We start from the raw sequence: 20970 nt of genomic DNA, 5'->3' as shown, positions 1-20970 counted from the left end.
CACCGTCCTCCCTCAGAAGCCTGGGCTGTAAGAGAACCTGCAGCTCCCTGGGCATGGGGCTTGCACCCTCCTCCCTCAGAAGCCTGAACTCCGACTCCCGCAGGGTGACCTGTGAGCTGCACCCCACGGGGAATTCATCCTCCACAGAGACGTTAGTGCATGAGAAATGTAGAATCCTGTAAGCAGTTTGAAAAAATGTTTTATTATAAATCATTCCAGTCACATCATCAAAATGACCAGATACTTCATACATAGGGAGAACGTAGAGAAAAATATTCATGTTTGTACAATCTTTAAGATGTCTGACTACTCCATTTCTAACCAATTAATTGAGCTTTTGATAATTAAAAATTGCATTTGGACTCAGTGTCAGTTATGAAGCAAAATAATAAAACAAATGCCCGTGAAATTGCAGTTCTCATCAATAATTAGAGTATTGTTCCTAGCTTTTCATCTGTGCACCCTTCCATACTCCATTTTCTGGCCTGCCCAGAGATACAAGACATCCTGAATTTTGTGTTTGTCATTCTCCTGATTAAAAAAAGTTTTATCTGTAAATACATAATTTCATTTTTTGCAAGGCTTATAAAATATTATTCTGCCATAGTCTTCTGAGATTTGCATGTTTACTTACTGTTTGTTTCTATGAGGTTTTTTGCTGTATGATATTTCACTACAGCTTATTTATCCATTGTCAGTTGCCTGTGGACACTTGGCTTTTGTTTGTTTGTTTTCCTAGTTTATCATCATTAAAACCACCACAGCCATAAAGATACTTGTAAATGTCTCTTGGCTATTCTATAAGGTAGAATTTCTGAGTGCTGGATTATGCCAGGATGTTCTATTTTCAAAATAACAGCAAGTTTTCTACAAAAGTGGCTGTGCAGTTTATATTCCCACAGCTCTGGGGAATTCCAGTTGAGCCACAACCTCTCCAGTGCTAGGTAATTTTTGACTTAATATTCAAAGTACAGTAGCTGTAAAATTGTTCTTTCTCTGGGACTCTATTTCATTTCCATCATTACTAATGAGTTTTATTTACTTTTCCTATTTGTATTTTCCTTTGGCTTTTCCTCTTCTGTGAAATGCTATTCATCTCTTTGGCCCACTTACCGTTAAGGTGATCTTTTTTCTTACAAATCTATTGAAATGTTTAATATATACTTGGTAATAATATTTTGGTGGTAATGGGTTAAAAATCTCTTCCTGCAGCTGATAACTTGTCTTTTTCATTTTGTTTGTGCTATCTTTTGTGGTTTTGTGGTTTTAGGATCTTGTTCAAGAAATCTTTCTTATCCTAAGTTCATAAAGATATTTCCTTATATTTTCCTCTAAATATTGTTAATGTTTGCTTTTCACATTAGGTCTCTAAATTCCATGAGATCTATTTTTGTGAAACCTGTGCAAGGTAGAGTTCCAGGTGCATTTCTGTGGATAACCAGTTGTCTCAACACTGTTTCTGGGTGATCTGCAATGCCACGGTTCACATGTAACCAGCGCCATGAGCACAGGCGTGTGCTGCTGAGACCTCTGTTGTATTCTGATGGTCAGTATCAACGGCAATATCACACTATGTAATTACTAGGTATTTATAATCAATTTGTGTCATCTGTAGGCCTTGCCCTCTTGCCACCTCCTAACTCACTCTATTTTTCCATCCTCTCTCTCTTTGTTTTTTCTTGTGAATTTCAATAGCTCTTGATCTGATTCTACAAAAAAGCAGTGTTGGGATTTTGACTGTAATCACCAGATTTACTGGGAAGAATCAAACCTTTCTGACTCACCTTTCCTGCTTATGGAAAGCATATTTATTTGTGCTATCTTTGAGTTAATACTGCTCCATTTCTTTCCATATTCTTTAATATTTTCCTACGGAGTCTTTTTAAAATTAATTTTACAAGAGGATTATACAATTCCATTTGTCTGCAACACCCCATCCCCCAAGCCAGCACCGTCCAGCAGGGAGAAACTCCTTCTACCCTTTCTGTGCAGTGTCCTCAGGGTTTTTCTCCCACTATGTGGCTGTAGCTTTTTGAGTGGAATCTAAACTCTTCCTGGAAGGAGACACAGAGCATGAGGCACGATTCGGTGTCATTCCAGGAAAGGTCAGACAGTCTGTGCGGCTCTGGTAAGCGCCATGGAAAAGTAACATGACAGCAACGTTGAAGGGAGGCTGCCTGGTTTTCCTGGTTCTCCCAGTTCTCCCGACTCTCCTGGTTCTTCAGGCTTTGGTGGATATGATCCTTGTGTCAACGAGTAACTGAGGAATTATGGAAGGGACATGGGTGAAGTGACTAGCCTAATGCTTAGAGTATGTCATCTTCAGACATCCTCATCCTCCTTATCAGCAAGAGAAAGAGAAAAGTGCTGAACTTAAAAGTCTTTGTAGTTATTCATATGGTTAGCTCAGCTCCAGAATAAAGCATCATCAGGTTATTTAAACTCATTACAGAGAATCTGAATTGCAGAGTTTTAAAATAGTTTTAAGATGTTCTTTTTAGAAGGCTATCAAGACTCAATATTGAGGCCAACCTGAGGGTGAAGGGTGGGAGGAGGGAGAGGATCAGAAAAAATAACTATCTGGTATTAGTATTAATACCTGGGTAAAGAAATAACCCGTATAACAAGCCCCCATTACACCAATTTACCTATATAACAAACCTGCACATGCACCCCTGAACCTAAAATAAAGTTTGGTTTTTTTAAAGAAAAACTTAAAAATTGGCAAATGGGATCTAATTAAACTAAATAGCTTCTGCACAGCAAAAGCAACTATCATCAGATTGAACAGGCAAGTTACAAAGTGGGAGAAAATTTTTGCAATCTATCTGTCTGACAAAGGTCTAATATCCAGAATCTACAAGGGACTTAAACAAATTTACAAGAAAAAAAAGACATTAAATGTAGGCAAAGGACATGAACAGATACATCGCAAAAGAAGACATTCATGTGGCCAACAGATGGAAAAAGGCTCATCATTACTTATCCTCAGAGAAATGCAAATCAAAACCACGATGAGATACCATCTCAGGCCAGTCAGGATGGTGATCATTAAAAAGTCAGATGATGTCGAGGTTGCAGAGAAATAGGAACACTTTTTCACTGTTGGTGGGAATGTAAATTCATTCAACCGTTGTGGAAGGTGGTGTGGTGATTCCGCAAAGGTCAGAACCAGAAATACCATTTGACTCAGCAGTCCCATTACTGGGAATATACCGAAAGGAATGTAAATTATTCTGTTGCAACAATACATGCATGTGTGTGTTAATTGCAGCACTAATCACAATTGTAAACACATGGAATCAACCCAAATGCCCATCAATGATAGACTGGATAAAGAAAATGTCATAGAGATACACCATGGAATACTATGCAGCCATAAAGAAGAACAAGAATATGTCCTTTGCAGGGACATGGATGGAGCTGAAGCCATTATCCTCATCAGAATAAGGCAGGAACCGAAAAGCAAACGCCACATGTCCTCACTTATAAGTGGGAACTGAACTATGAGAACACATGGACACAGGGAGGGGAACAACACACACCGGGGCCTGGCAAGAGGTGGGGGCTCACGGCGGGAGGGAGAGCATCCAGAGAGAGTAGCTAATGGATGATGGGCTTAATACCTAGGAGATGGGTTGACAGGTGCAGCAAACCACCATGGCACATGTTTACCAATGTAACAAACGTGCACATCCTGCACCTGTACCCTAGAACTTAAAAATAAAAACTTTTTAAAAAAAACTTTAAAAGGAGCCAGAAGTTAAAAAGAAAATAATAGTAAAATTGACAACTTCTTTCTCAACAAAAACAAGAGAAGCTAGAGAAAATGAAATGACAGCTTTAAAGTATGAAAAAGAAATTTCTGTTTAAAATTCTGTACCCAGCAAACGTGCTTTAAAAGTGAAGAAACAAATACAATATTTTCTGACAAAAAAGAAATAATTGTTTCCAGTAGACCAGCACTTTCATTGTATTTTATTTTTTTGAAAAGGAAACTAAGCATACCCACATAGCCCTTCAAGTCGACATGCACTTCCCGATGTGATGAAAGGTTATTGGCACACTGCTGAATGAAAACAACATTTACATAATTTCATTTATGTAAATGTGCCACAAAAGATTAGCAGTAATCGCATGCGTTGTTAAATATGAGATAATTTTTATATTAACCATACTACTATATTGTTGGAATTTGGGACAATAAACACTTATTTTGTTGTTGTTCGTTAAAATTTTTAATTATATGATAAACACTCCTGGTATAATATCAAGGAAAAAAACATAGATGAAAATGTTTTAAAAGTCTCAAAATCCTGTGAGAATTTTAGAGACATTCTAATTGGTTTTCTGGATGGTACTTTAATAATCTGAAAGCCAATTTTCTGTGCAGTTAGTTGACCATTGGGCCCTCTCTTGTAGAGATGATTTAAAGCATTGTGATTATTCTTTGCACTCAAGAGTATGTTTTATAGTACATAGCAAAGTGGTAATACTAGCATTGATAGTGTCTATGGACTGGAGAATAAAACAGATGGCACGATTCGTTTCTTGAAAGAGGTGAGTTGGAAACTTTCCAGACTCAAAGGATTTAAGCTGCTTTGATGGCTGCATTTCCAGACTTACCAGCTTCACTTTCATCCTCCCGGGACCAGGCCTGATGGAGCAAAAAGCAAAGTTTGTCATGTTCAGAGCAGCCTTGTAATCAGAAGAAACCCAGAGGAATGGTTTCCATCTTTACAGTTGGAAACCTCTGACCCCTGCTGCATTAGCAACCTCTTCCTCTAGAGGCGGGATAGGTGGTGTGTAACATTCTCTCTCTGTCCTGACAGCTGAAGTAATCCCCTGAGCTACCTTATATATTTGACAATTTTTCCATGTTATTATTTGAAGCTAAATTACTACCTACCTGCTTTCCCAGAAGTCACATTTCTCATTTCTTTCTCTTCTGCCTCCTAAAAGTTGGAGCTTGCGGAGAGCTTTTGTTTCTAGTTGCCACATATCCTCTCCCGGCATCTGAGTATGGCTCACGTAGTTTAAGATTCTAAGTTCCTGATTTATACTATGCCATTTTTGTCTCAAGAATCCTTGCTAAACATTTATAATGAAGGAAAAATCCCACTCACATTAATGTCACGCATTTAGGTTTGGAAGTGCAGAATCCATTGCTCTCTCACCCATTGCTGAATCCATCGCTGCTTCTTTCCATCTTCTGCAAATTCTGTCCTGACTGGCTTGTTAATTGGTTGGTGTGCAGCGTTCCTTCAAAGGGTGCATAGAGGGCTGCCTCCCTGATGGCGTGCATGTGCAAAAATGCTTTTCCTCGCCTTGGGAGTTGGTGCTTTCACTCAGTGTTCTGGGTTCTTGGATTGCCAACCAGATCCTTTGAGAGGATTTAAAATGCTCACCTATGGCTTCTGCTTTAGCTGTGCCTGTGCAAGTCTAATGTGGGACTCACTAATTTTCCTTTGTAAGAAACCTTTACCAAAAATGAATAAGGTGTTACAGAGAACAAAATATTTCTGATAGTAAATCCCTGCTTTTCTAACTTAAAAATTTCAAAAAAAAAAAAAAACTAATCAAAAAGACTCTGGTCATTGTAATTAAATGATTGAATCAACAAGGGTATAGGAAAAAAGTCTGAAAACAAAAATTACAGAAGGTATAAAAGAACAGATGAGAAACTTGTAATTAGTAGTCACAAAAAAGAAAAGGCAGCTATAATAATAAAAATTAATAAAGTATTGAATCTGCAATCTGAGAGGAAAGATTGCCTCCCAGGCAGAGATAGCGAATGACCTTGTACATTTAATTGATGTACAAGGTGTCTGCAGTGAAGTGGGTGTCTCTGAAATGACAACTTAATAAACTTCACAGTATCTTCGTCAAGATACAGCATGTCTCCAGAATCTAGAAGTATTCGCCGCAAAAGTAATCACTATTTTTGTTTGTTTGCTTGTTTGAGACAGGGTCTCCCACTGTTTCCCAGCCTGGAGTGCAATGATGGGATCTGGGCTCACTGCAGCCTCAACTTCCCGGTCTCAAGTGATCCCCCCAACTCAGCCTCCCCAGTAGCTGGGACAATAGATGTGTGCCACCATGCCTAGATGACTTTTGTATCTTTTTTGTAAAGACGGAGTTTCACCATGTTGCCCAGGCTGGTCTTGAACTCCTGGGCTCAAGCAATCCTCCCTCCTTAGCCCCCTAAAGTGCTGGAATTACAGGCATGTGCCATGGCACCTAGCCTACTCACTGTTTTGACCTCTATAACCATAGATTCATTTTGCCTGTGTTTGAATTTCACATGAATGAGAGTCATACTCTTGTGTTTGACTTTGTTTGCTCAATATTGTGACATTTGTTTGCTCAGTATTATGACATTATATGCAGCAGTATACTTTTTTATTTTTCATTGCTATCCAGTGTTCCACTGTATGCTCATAACATGTTTCCATCTAATCTAATGATGGTAGGCATTGGAGTTTTCTGATTGGGGCCTATTACATATAAAACCATTATGATCATTTGTGCACATGTCTTTTAGGGGACCTAGTACTCATTTTCTTTTGGGTGTATACTCAGGAGTGCAGTTGCAGGGTGATAGGATACGTGTATGTACTTACCTTTAGCAGATTCTGCTTGGCAGTTTTTCAAACAAGTTGTACCAACTGACCACCAGCAGGGTGAAGTGTGAGAATTTCAGTTTCACATTCTCGCATCATGTCATGTCATATACCTTCACCAGTAAGGCTGGACAGATAGAGAATAGTATTTCTTTAGCATCATCAACAAAATGGCACAACAGCAAGTTCAAAAAATTGATGGGAATTAGCAACTTTATGATGCAATCGGGGCATTTTATTTTTATTGTATATATTTATGTGTGTGTATACACATATAAAACAACTTAAAATATTTTCAGAAGCTATTTACACACTCTCAGTTCATGGAGTCTTTCTTTTTCAAAAAGCTCAGATGCAAAAGGAATTTATTCTTGCGGAAGGAAAAATTAAGGAAACCTAGAACATATAGTTATTCAAAAGAGGAAAGAAGTTAGCATTAAAAAACGAGTTTTTCCATGTATATCTATTTTTTTCTCAAACAAATATAAGGAAAAGTGCTTTCTACTTCTGGTAGTGTCTTAGAATAGCTGTTAGGAAGGGGCTGTCCCATGACAAAACCCTATTTCCTACAAAAAATATAAAATAGTTATTGCTTGGCTTGCAGAATTTCAGAGACTTGAATGGAGATGAACTGAATGTGGAGTGTTGAGTGACAAGCCCTCAAGGATTGTGGGGGCCACCCTGGGTCCTAATACTTCTATAGACCCCCAGTCCATTAGGAGACTAAGCCTGGGTCAGCAGTAGACAGAAGGGATCAGAATTGGAGAATTCTACATTAATCCAGGAATTCAGGAACATGGCTAAGTTGATTCCAGCCCACAGCACAAGTAACTGAAAGCGCATTTAATTTAGGCCCCAAAGTTATCCATAAATTAAGTTCAACCAAATATGGGAACATCAACACATTTTATCAAACATATAAGGGAAAATACTACATAGATGAGTGAGCAAAAAATAAAAAGGAAAACAATAGACTCAGGCAACTAAAACATACAGATTTTCAGACATTGAATATAAAATAACTATGATTACTGTCTTAGCCCATTATCACACTGCTATAAAGAAATACCCGAAACTGGGAAATTCATAAAGAAAAGAGGTTTGATTGGCTCATGTTTCCATAGGCTGTGCAGGAACTATGGCTGGGGAGGCCTCGGGAAACTTACACTCATGGTGGAAAGTGAAGCGGGAGCAGGCATGCCTTCACATGGCCAGAGCAGGAGGAAGAGCAAGAAGCAGGAAGTGCTACATAGTTTTAAACAACCAGATCTCATGAGAACTCATTCACTATTATAAGAATAGCAAGGGAAAATCTGCCCCCATGATTCACTCACCTCCCATCAGTCCCTTCTTCCAACATTGGGGATTACAATTCAACATGAGATTTGGGCAGAGACACAAATTCAAAATATATCATTCTACCTTTGACCCCTGCCAAGTCTCATGTCCTTCTCACATTGCCGAATGCAGTCATTCCTTCTCAACAGTCCCCCAAGTTTTAACTCATTTCAGCATTAACTCAGAAGTCCATTGTTCAAAGTCTCATCTAAGACAAAGCAAGTCCCTTCCACCTATGAGCCTGTAAAATAATAATAATAAAAAAAAGTTAGTTACTTCCAAGATACAATGGAGATACAGGCATTGGGTAAATACGCCCATTTTAAATGGGAGAAATCAGCCCAAACGAAAGAGCCGCAGGCCCCATGCAAGTCTGAAATCCAAAAAGGCAGTCATTAAATCTTAAAGCTCCAAACTAATCTATTTTGACTCCGTGTCTCACATCCAGGCCACTCTGATGCAAGGGGTGGGCTCTCAAGGCCTTGGGCAGTCCCGCTGCTGTGGCCCTTCAAGGCTCAGCTCTCATGACTGCTCTCAAAGACTGGCGTTGAGTGCCCGCAGGTCTTCCAGGAACATGGTGCAAACTATCAGTAGATCTACCATTCTGGCGTCTGGAGGATGGTAGCCTTCTTCTCACAGTTCCAGTAGTCAGTGTCCTAGTGGAGGACAGGGCAGGGGCTGTGGCCCCATGACACAGTCTGCAGCAGACCTCCCAAATTCTTCCTTGTTGTGGTAGCTTCACCATTCTATCCCAAATTCAGAACTCTTTGTTCTGTTTCCAAGTTGCTCTTTAAAATAGGTGGCTCTGAAACTGGAATGAGTGACTCCTGCCAAGCTGAGGGGAACTCCCAGAACCTCCTGAATTTTCTCAGGTGGCAGGTGGACAACTGGGGAGGCTCTTGGCACAATTGGGGAAGGCCCTCCCTCCTGGAGGCTCTGCAGACAACCACTCACCACCTGATGAAAAGGACGGGAAAGCGTCGCCCAGGCTTCATCACTGATACCCGAGGACCTGCCTGCTTTTGTTTGATTCTTCGCTTGTCTATTTTTCTGAGATACTAAATAAGCAACACATATTTTAGAAGTCCATTGCTGTATTGAAAAGTAAATCATTTAAAACACTCATTGCTAATGGCCACAGTGATGGACCTGCCTCAGGATTGCTGAATATATCTCCCCTGAATAAAGAAGAAAAAAGAAACATTTGTATGTGTTACATTTTGGACATGGGTTTCCAGTTTCTTTTCAGCCATAAAGAAGATAGTCCTGAGCATTTCTAGGCTTTGTTAGACTCTCACCTGACAGCAAAGGGTAGAAGTAAATTTATTTTTATAAAGACTGCAAGAATTCACCATCTACTGCATGTTTCTAGGTAAACATGGTTTACACTTTAGATTCCTGACCACACTTTACACCCACCTGAATAGCTCTGAACACGTGAAAACCAAAACAACTTCTCACTGTTGTTAAGACCTTGATTTGTAGTTGGTCTATTCTGACTTTCTGAGGGGAGCTTTGGCTGCAGGCCACAGTGTGGGCACGCTTAGCTCTGTCGGACGCTCATCTCCCTCCAGCCAGTCTGTCTCCCATCCCCAGGTCCAGAGTGTGCAGATGAGGGATGCACTGGGCCACGTGTGCACAGGGCAGGAGTCCTGGCAGCCTTTCTTCTGCCACGTTAGTGGTTATCGTTGGAAGTAGCAAGAGTGTTGTTTCCACTTTTCATTTTATACCACCCATGATCCTCTCTTTATAAGAAGCTGTATCTCCCAGATAGTTAGAAGTAGGAGGAAGCAGGGTGAGCTCTGCACAAGGGAGGAAGCATGGTCAGGATCGGGGAGAAGCGCTGGGGGTGCAGTCTGGAGTGTTGTTTTTCTCTGTATCCTGCTGGATGCCGGCTTTTCCAGGTGTTTACAAACTCCCAGCAAAGGTTTCAGGCAGTTTCACCTTGTGACCACATACAGCTGTGAAAATCACATGTATTTCACAAATTTGAAGTACAGGAGTGTAGGAACCCTTCTTTCTTAGAACTTCTTAGGCACTTAAGATTTCAAATTTCCTCAAAGGACTAAAGGCCCTGTAGCTACCACATTGGTTAATTCGTCGTGGCCAATATTTTACAGTTTTGGCCACTTTCAACTAAGATTTCTTAGTGATGTTGTGTTGCCGCCTACAATAGTTAAATTCTTTCCCCATTATGTTTGTGATGATTATACTCTAAAATTATACTAAAACTGGCCTCCGGTAGGTTTTATAAAGGTGAAAATTATGAACGTGTGACCCAGAGGCATATTTTGTCTGCTGATCAGGCTTATTTATTTATCATACTTTAAGTTCTGGGGTAAATGTGCAGAACGTGCAGTTTTGTTACATAGGTGTACACTTGCCATAGTGGTTTGCTACACCATCAACCCGCCATCTACGCTAGGTATTTCTCCTAATGCTATCCCTCCCCTAACCCCCCACCCCACAACAGGCCCCAGTGTATGATGTTCCCCTCCCTGTGTCCATGTGTTCTCATTGTTCAACTCCCACTTATGAGTGAGAACATGTGGTGTTTGGTTTTCTGTTCTTGCGTTAATTTGCAGAGAATGATGGTTTCCAGCATCATCCATGTCCCTGCAAAAGACATGAACTCATCCTTTTTATGGCTGTATGGTATTCCATGGTGTATATATGCCACATTTTCTTTATCCCGTCTGTCTTTGATGGGCATTTGGGTTGGTTCCAAGTCTTTGCTATTGTGAACAGTGCCACAATAAACATATGTGTGCATGTGTCTTTATAGTAGAATGATTTATAATCCTTTGGGTATATACCCAGTAATGGGTTGGCTGGGTCAAATGGTATTTCTAGTTCTAGATCCTTGAGGAGTTGCCACACTGTCTTCCACCATGGTTGAACTAATCTATGCTCTGACCAACAGTGTAAAAGCATTTCTATTTCTCCACATCCTCTCCAGCATCTGTTGTTTCCTTTTTAATGATCGCCATTCCAACTGACGTGAGATGGTATCACATTGTGGTTTTGATTTGCATTTCTCTAATTACTGGTGATGATAAGCTTTTTTTAATGTGGCTGTTGGCAGCATAAATGTCTTCTTTGGAGAAGTGTCTGTTCATATCTGTCGCCCACTGTTTGATGGGGTCATTTGATGTTTTTTTTTTTTTTTTCTTGTAAATCTGTTTAAGTTATTTGTAGATTCTGGATATTAGCCCTTTGTCAGATGAATAGATTGCAAAAATTTTCTCCCATTCCGTAGGCTACCTGTTCACTCTGATGATAGTTTCTTTTGCTGTGCAGAAGCTCTTTAGTTTAATAAGATCCCATTTGTCTATTGTGGCTTTTGTTGCCATGGCTTTTGGTGTTTTAGACGTGAAATCTTTGCCCACAGCATAATTATTTTTAATTGAACATGAAGTTGTGGATATTATGTTATTAAAGATTAACTCTTTTCCTGGATTTAGTGATTATCTTTATTGATCAGGAAAAAAATTAAAGTCACATTTTTGGGATAATCTAAACATAACACCATGATATTACAGCATACCATGAAGAAGTTAACTGTAAAGGCCTACAGTATATAATAAAAGTTTGGGTTTGGAATCTTCTTTTGTGTGTCATGCGTAACTCAAACTTTGCGTATCACCTTCTTCTTAATCTCCAGTAAGTAACTGCTTTATAGTTTCAGACTCCGTGTTAGGTCAGAATATTCAATATCAAAGACTTTTGATAATACCACCAAATTTACTAAAGAGATAGATATTATAAAAAACAAGGGAAACAAACAGAAATCTTAGAACTCAATAACTCAATGGATGATACAAAAAATACAAATGAGAACTTCAGCAATAAAGTAGATCAAGCAAAATAATGAGTTTCTGAACTTGAAGACAGGTCTTCTGAAATAACCCAGTCAGACAAAAGAAAAAATAAAAAATAATGAAGAAAGCCTATATGACATATGGGACATAATAAAATGATTAAATATTTGAATTTCATGTGTTCCAGACGTAGAAGAGATGAGCAAAGGCATAGAAAACCTATTTAATAAAATAAGAGCTGAAAGCTTCTCAAGTCTGGCAAAAGATTTAGACATTTAGATATAGAAACCTTAACAATCACCAAATAGAATCAACCCAAAAAGGTCTTCTCCACGGTGTAGTTTGGTCAAACTGTCAAAAGTAAAAGATAAAAAGAGAATTCTGAAAACAGCAAGAGAAAAGTAGCAAGTCACATATAAGGGAGAACCTCCATCAAGGCATGAGTTGATTTATCAGCAAAAACCATACAGGCTGGGAGAAAATGAGATGATACATTCAAAGTAATGAAAGAAAAAAAACAGTTCTAGCCAAGAATACTGTACCTAGAAAATCTGTTCTTCAAAAATGAAAGAGAAATGAAATCTTCTCATACAAGCAAAAACATAAAATTAATCACCATTAGACTGGTTCTACAAAAAATGATTAAGGGAGCCCTACACCTGGAAGTGAAAGGACCACATCTACCATCATGAAAACACGTGAAAGCTTAAAACTCATTGGTATAGCAGACACGTAAATGAAAAAGAGAAAAGACTCAAGTGTTAACCATTACAGAAAACCACCAAACTGCAATTATAAACAATGAGAGAGAAAGAAAGGAAAAAATGATATACCCAACAACCAGAAAACAATGAACAAAATGACAGGAATAAGTCCTCACCTATCAATAACTACCTTAAATGTAAATGAATTAAATTTCCCACTTAAAAGATGTAGACTGGATTAATAGGTACAACAACAACAATGAAATGACCCAATTATATGCTGCCTGCAAGAAACTCACTCCACTTGTAAATACGTTTATTACCTGAAAGTGAAGGAATAGAAAAAGCTATTTTATACAAATGGAAACCAAAAATGAACAGAAGCAACTATAATTGTGTCAGATAAAGTAGACTTTAAGTCAAAAACAAAAAAAAACACACAAAGAAGATCATTATAAAATGATAAAAGGATCAATTCATCAAAAGTCTATAACACATGTACCCAATATCCAGAGTGTGTGTGTGTGTATATATATTTGATACAGGGTCTCACTGTCAGTCTGGGGTGCAGTGGCACTATCATGGCTTACTGCAGCTTCAGCCTTCCTGAGCTTGGTGATCCTCCCACCTCCTCCCAAGTATCTGGAATTACAGGCATGCACCATCATGCCCAGCTAATTTTTGTACTATGGTAGAGATGAAGTGTTATCATGTTGCCCAGGATGGTGTCGAACTCCCGGGCTCAAGTGATCCACCTGCCTCAGCCTCCCAAGGTGCTGGATTACAGCATGAGCCAACATACCTGACCCAGAGCACCCAGAAATATAAAGCAAGTATTTATTAGTTCTAAATAATGAAATAAACTCCAATGTGAAAATAATTGAGGATTTCAAAACTGCTTTCTCAGCATTAGACAGATTATCTAGACAGAAAACCAATAGGGAAACACTGGGTTTAACTTGTACTTTAGACTAAATGAACCTAACAGATATTTACAGAACTTTTTAAAATTGCTGCAGAATACACATTGTTCTCATCAGCACATAGAACATGTGCTGGGACAGATCATATGTTAGGCCACAAAAAAGTGGCAACAAATTTATGAGAATGAAAACTATATCAAATATCTTCTCAGAACACAATGGAATAATAAACTAGAAAAAATAAGAAGAGCCTTAGAAACTATACCTATATAAGTACATGAAAATTGAACTACATGCCCCTGAACAACCATTGGGTTAATAAAGAATTTAAGAAGGAGGTAAAAAACATTATTGAAACAAATGAAAAGTGAAACACAATATACCAAAATCTGTAAGATATAGCAAAAACAAATCTAAGCGGAAAGTATATCTGACACAATATACTGAAACCTATAGGACATAGCAAACACAGGACTACGTGGAAAGTATATAACAAATAAGAGACATACATTGAAAAACGTAAAAAAAAAAAAAAATCAAATAAGCAACCTTATGGTTAGCCTAAAGAATGAGAAAACATGAACAAACTAAAGCTAAAATTAGCAGAAGGGAAAAATAATACAAAGATCAGAGCAGAATTAAATAGAGACTAAAAAAGTACAAAGATTAATAAAACAAAGTTGTTTAGTAAGATAAAATTGATAAACTGCTAGCTAGACTAACAAAAAGAAAGAAGGCCCAAATAAATAAAATTAGAAACAAAAAAGATTTTGAAGCAGATTCCAAAGATATACAAAGGAGGATTAGAGACTGTTACTAACCACTGTATACCAACAAATTTGAAAACAGAGAAAATAGATAAATTCCTAGAAATATACAACCTACCAAGATTGAACCATGAAAAAAAAAAAAGTCTAAAACCTGAACAGACCAATAACAAGTAACAAGGTTGGATCAGTAAAATCTCCCAAAACAGAAAGCCCAGGACTGGATGGTTTTACTTCTGAATTCTTTCAAACTTACAAAGAAGAACTAACATGCATACTTCTTAAACTACTTCAAAAATTGAAGAGGAGGGATTTTTTTTTTTTATGACTCATTTTACAATGCCAGAATTACCTAATGCAAAAACCTGAAAAGGACACAACAAAGAAAGGAAACTACAGGCCAATATTTCTGATGAATGTAGACACAAAACCCCCTCAATAAAAATCTAGCAAACCTAATCCAACAACACATCAAAAAGGTAACACACCAAGATCAAGCAAGATTCACCCCAGAGATGCAAGGATAGTTAAATATATGCAAATCAAGAAATGTGACACATCACATCAACATAATAAAGAGCAAAAACCATTTGACCATCTCAGTAGAAGCAGAAAAAGCATTTGATAGAATTCAACAATGCTTTATGACAAAAGTACTAAAATTAGTCAGAGAAGGGATAAACTTCAACATAAGGTCACATATGACAGGCCCATGACTAGTATTGTAGTGAATGGGGAAAAGCTGAAAGGCTTTCCTCCAAAAATTGTAACAAGACAAAGATGCCCACGTTTATCACTCCTATTCAGCATAGTACTGGAAGTCCTAGACAGAACAATGAAGCAGGAAAAAGAAACAAAAGACATTCACATCGAAAAATAGGAAGTTAAATTGTCCCTCTTTGCAGATGACATGATCTTATATATAGTAAAACCTAAAGACTTCGCCAAAAAACTCTTAATACTAATAATTCAGGAAAGTTGCAGGATAAAGAATCGATGCACAAAAACCAGTAGCATTTCTGAATACCAATAACAAACCAGCTGAAAAAGAAATCAAGACACCAATCCCTTTCACAATAGCTGTGAAAAAATACTTAGGAATAAGTTTAACCAAAGAGGTCAATGACCTCTACAAGAAAAACTACAAAACATTGTTGAAAGAAATTGAAGAGAACACAAACTAATGGAAAGACATCTCATACTCATGGATCGAAAGAATTAATATAGTTAAAATGACCATATTTCCAAAAGCATTTTACAGATTTAATGCAATCACTATAAAAATGCCAATACAATTCTTTACAGAAATACAAGATAGAATTTTATTAATTTGTATCGAACCACAAAAGCACATGAATAGCCAAAGCAATCTTAAGCAAAAAGAACAGAACTTAAGCAAAAAGAGCAGAACAACTTTGAAATATACTACAGAGCTATAGTAATGACAATAGCCTGATACTGGTATAAAGAGAGACACAGAGACCAATAAAATATAGCAGAAAATCTAGAAATAAATACATATATTGGCAGCCAACTAATTTTTGACAAAGGTACCAAGAACATACATTGGTGAAAGGATACTCTTTTCAACACATGGTTCTGGGAAAACCGGATATTCATCTGTGGAAAAATAAAGCTAGACCCCTATTTCTCACAACATTAAAAAATCAACTCAAAGTGGATTAAAAGCTTAAACCTGAGAACTACTAGAAGCAAACATAGTAGAAACACTTCAGGACGCTGGTTTAAGCAAAGATTTTATGACTAAGACCTCAAAAGCACAGACAACAATTTTTTTTTTTTTTTAAATAGGCAAATGGAATTGTATTGAACTGAAAAGCTTCTACACAACAAAGGAATAATCAACAGAGTGAAGCAACAATGTATTTAATGAGAAAAATATTTGCAAATTATTCATTCGACAAGAGACTAATATCCAGAATATACAAGAGACTCAACAGCAAAAATGATAAGAAAAACAAACTAATCCTATTAAAACTGGGCAAAGTATCTGAATAGAAAATTCTCAAAAGAAGACATATGGCCTACAGGCTAACAAATGGCCAATGAACAGATACGTGAAAAAAAATGCTTAGCATTATTAATCATCAGGGAAATCAAAATCAAAATCATAATGAAATATTATCTTACCCCAGTTAGAATGGTTATTATAAAAAAGATTTAAAAATTACAGACTCTGGAAGGATGAGGAGAAAAATAGAAGTCTTATACACTGTTTTTAGAAATGTACGTTAGTATAGCCACTCTGGAAAGCAGTATGGAAGCAACTCAGAAAACTAAAAATAGAGCTACCATATGATTCAGCAGTCCCACTAGTGGGTATTTATTCAAAGGAAAGGAAATCAGTATATCAAAGGGATACCTGTGTCCCCATGTTTATTGCAGCATTATCCACAAGAGTAAGATATGATATTAACCTAAGTGTCCATTATTAGATGAATAGATAAGAAAAATATGGTATATATACACAATGGAATACTATTCAGCCATAAAATAATAAACAACTGTCATCCGTAGCAACATGGATGGAACTGGAGGTCATAATACTAAGTAAAATAATCCAGGCACAGAAAGACAAATATCACATGTTCTCACTCATATAGTAAGAGCTAAAAAAGTTGATTTCATGAAGTAGAGGGTAGAAGGATGGTTATCAGAGTCTGGAAAGGGTGTGGGGGGTGATGAAGAGAGGTTGGTTAATGGGTACAAACATACAATTAGAAGGGATAAGTTCTATTGTTAACATAGTTAATATAAATCTATTCTGTTGGGGACATTTCAAATATTTTCTTCTAGGTATTTTGAAATGAATACTTCAAATGCTATATGGCTTATGGAGGAATGTGCATTTGAAATGCGTATTTCAAAATACCTAGAAGAAAACATCTGGAATGTTCCCAACACAATGAAATGATAAATGTTTGAGGTGATGGATTTTTAATACCTTGTTTTGCTCATTATGCATCGTATGCATGTATCAAAATATCACATACACCCCAAAAATGTGTGAAAATACTATGTGTTAATAAAAATGGGCAAAAAATAAAAGTAAATTAACTGAGAATCAGAGACTTGTGGGACACCTCCAGTGGTCTGAGTTACATATCATGGAGTCCCAGAATAAGAATAAGAACGCAGAGAATAGGAGTGCACATGAAGCAAGATGGACACAAAGAAAACTATGTAGGCATAACACAGTCAAACTGTTGAAAACCAAGGAGGAAGAGGTGGTTTAGGAAGCAGCCAGATGATAAAAGGGCATATTAGGAACAATGATACAAACAAATATTTATTCAAAGTTCTCTATCCAGAGAAAAACATCCTTCAAAAATGATGAGATACAGAACTCTTTTAAAAAATAAATTTAAGTTGAGAGAAAATGTTGCCAGTAGACCTACACTACAAGAAATACTAATACATGCTTTTCAAGCTGGAAGGACATTAAACCATGTGGAAACTTGGATACATAGGAAGACGTGAAGAGCACTATGAATGGCAAATAGGTGGGTATATGTATAAAATATCCACTGTTTCTTTTCTCAGTTTTCTTTATGATAAATAATAAAGGACAAGATTATGACATAGTAAAGTGGACTTGATAATGTATGTAGAAGTAAGAGATACAGCAAAAATAGAACGAAGGATGCAGTTAAATTGTTCTATTTTGAGGTTTTTATATTTGTGAAGTGAGGTACAGGAAGATTGTTGTGTCAATATGAAGTTTAAAGTGATATAATATTGACTCTAAAGAAACACTGATATATTAAGAGTGCATATTATGACCCATACAGTCAATGAGGAGAAAAAAGAGGATCATGAAAAAAATGATTTACCCTCTAAAAAGAAGAATTTGTTCAGCAGAGTAGAAAAAATCCAGGGGAACAAAAAGACCAATAGCAATGTTTATTTAAGCCCAGCACTATGAGAATCACATTAAATATAAATGGACTAACCATTTTAATTAAAAGGTAGATGTTGTCAGACTGGATTTTTAAAAAAGCAACATCCAATTGTATGGTGTATATAGAAAATATAATTTAAATATAAAGATACCCACGGGTGGGAATTAGAAGAATGGAGAGCATGTATTTTATAAACAATAACTATAAAAATATGGGTCTATTAATATTTGATGGGTGCTCTTCAAAATAAGCAATATTCCCAAGAGGAACAATTTTATTATGATTTAAAAATCTGTTCATCAGGAAAACATAATAATTATAAATATGGTATATACCTTATAAAAGAGCTTCTGAATGCAAACCAAAAACTGGTAGAGATGGGAAAAATACAGAGAAATCCACAATCAAAATGGGAGATTTAAATATTTTATGCTCAGTGTTGATAAGACAAATAGACGAAAACATTAGTAAAGATGTAGAAGAACTACACTACCTTATGAATCCACTGGGACCTCACTGACATTTATAGAGTCCTGGATCCAAAGTCTGCAGAATGCACTTTCTTTTCAGGTGAGCTTGGAACATTCAACAAGGTAGATCGAATGCTGGGCCATGATCGCCTATGTAGGACTGAAAAGGTTTATACAAAACTCAAGTAACCTGCAGTTGGTGAATTCTTTCAAAGGAGTAACATGTGCACTTTTACTCTTTCAGAAAATAGAGAAGGTTGAAATGAATCCCAGATAACTATGAAACTGGGATAACACTGATACCAAAACCTTCCACTGCGATTGAGAGTGACAAATGTTACACGGGCCAGGCACAGTGGCTCACACCTGTAATCCCAGCACTTTGGGAGGCAGAGGAGGGAGGGTCACTTGAGGCCAGGAGTTCGAGACCAGACTGGCCAACATGATGAAACTCCATCTCTACTTAAAAAAAAAAAAAAAAAAAGGCAGGTGTGGTGGTGCGTATCTGTAATCCCAGTTTCTCAAGAGGCTGGGGCATGAGAATTGTTTGAACCCAGGAAGCAGGGGTTGCAGTGAGCCAAGATCACACCATTGCACTCCAGTCTGTGCAATAGAGTGAGACCCTGTCTCAAAAAAAAAAAAAAAAAAAAAAAAAGACCAATAGCCCTCATGAATGTGGATGCAGAAATTCTTCAAAAACATATTAACAAATCAAAAGACAGATCATGTATCATGAAAAAATGGGGTTTATTTCAGGAATGCAAGCTTCATACAACATTCAAAATCCAAATTTAGATGACAGCATAGCAACGTTATTTATAATATTCTGAAGCAAGAACCAACTCAGATCTCTTTCAACAGCTGAATGGATGAATAAATGTTGGTATATGCAAGTAGTACAGTGCTTGATAAAAATTGATAAAAATGATTAAAAAATTGATAAAAATGAATAATCTGCTGACACACACATTAACATGGATGCATCTCACAGGCTTTATTCTGAGAGAAGAAAGGCTTACACACAAGTGATAGTGCATCATTCGATTAATATCAAGTTCTAAAGCAGCAAAACTAGTCTATAACAGCAGAAACCAGATCAGTGACTACCTTGGGCTGGAGGGGATTGCCTGCAAACAGGCACAGAGGAAGTATCGTGGGGGTAGGTGTTGTGTTGGTAAGATAGAAATACTCTGTTTCATAATTTGGATTCGAGCTGCATAGACTGTATATATTTGACAAAACTCATCAAACTGTGCACTTAAAATCTGCACATGTTATTGTATGCCTTTTATGCCTCAATATAGTTCAGTTACAAATAAAAAAGTGCAAAGATTTTCAGTGATTCACTGTAGAAAATATAGCAACACCTAAAAATTTGGCTTCAAACCTCTTATTTAAACACAAAGTATTAAAACACCAAGTGTATAGTGATGCCTCTCTTATCTGTAGTTTTGCTTTCCTCAGTTTCAATTACCTACAATCAACCACATTCCAAAATATTACATGGAAAATTCCAGAGATAAACAATCATAAGTTTTAAATTGTGCACATTCTGAGTAGTTGATGAAACCTTGTGCATACACTGCTCTATCCCCTCATCACAAGGAGGAGGAGTACAGTAAATAAGATGTTTATAGAGAGACCGCATTCTCTTCATGTTCTTTACAGAATAGTGATATAATTCCTCTATCATATTAGCAGTTGTTGTTAATCTCTTACTGGGCTTAATTTATAAATTAAACTTTATTATGTTTGTATAGGAAAAAGGCATAGTATATATCTATATGATTTGGTACTATCCACAGTTTTCAGGCATTCACTGGGAGTCCTTTTTAAATTCAAGAAATGGTTATTATTAAAGCAGAAAGGCTCAGACACCTCCTGAGAACAAAGATTTGTCTTGAGATTCTGCTTTTTATTATCTACAAGCTAAAAATATTATTTTCTTTTATGTCTTTAAAAATTATGTGCACTACGATCTTTTTTTTATACTTTAAGTTCTAGGGTACATGTACACAATGTGCAGGTTTGTTAAATATGTACACATGTGCCATGTTGGTGTGCTGCACCCATTAACCCATCATTTATAGTAGCTATATCTCCTAATGCTATCCCTCCCCCTTCCCCCCACCCCATGACAGACCCCAGTGTGTGATGTTCCACTTATTATGTCCTAGTGATCTCATTGTTCAATTCCCACCTATGAGTGAGAACATGTGGTGTTTGGTTTTTTGTCCTTGCGATAGTTTGCTGAGAATGATGGTTCCCAGCTTCATCCATGTCCCTACAAAGGACATGAACTCATCCTTTTTATGGCTGTATAGTATTCCATGGTGTATATGTGCCACATTTTCTTAATCCAGTCTATCATTGATGGACATTTGGGTTGGTTCCAAGTCTT

General features: G+C 37.1%; 1 protein-coding gene across 1 annotated transcript in view; it reads left to right on the top strand.

Annotated features, from left to right (window-relative positions):
- SNTG2 (syntrophin, gamma 2) overlaps nucleotides 1-20970 on the top strand; it is a 243436-nt gene that overhangs the window by 83648 nt on the left and 138818 nt on the right. The gene's annotated exons all lie outside the window — the stretch shown is intronic.

This window comes from Colobus angolensis, unplaced genomic scaffold (genome assembly GCF_000951035.1).
Source record: "Colobus angolensis palliatus isolate OR3802 unplaced genomic scaffold, Cang.pa_1.0 Scaffold53, whole genome shotgun sequence".
Classification (NCBI taxonomy): domain Eukaryota; kingdom Metazoa; phylum Chordata; class Mammalia; order Primates; family Cercopithecidae; genus Colobus; species Colobus angolensis.
Note: the sequence above shows the minus strand (reverse complement) of the source record. Positions and strands in the feature narration are given on the sequence as shown.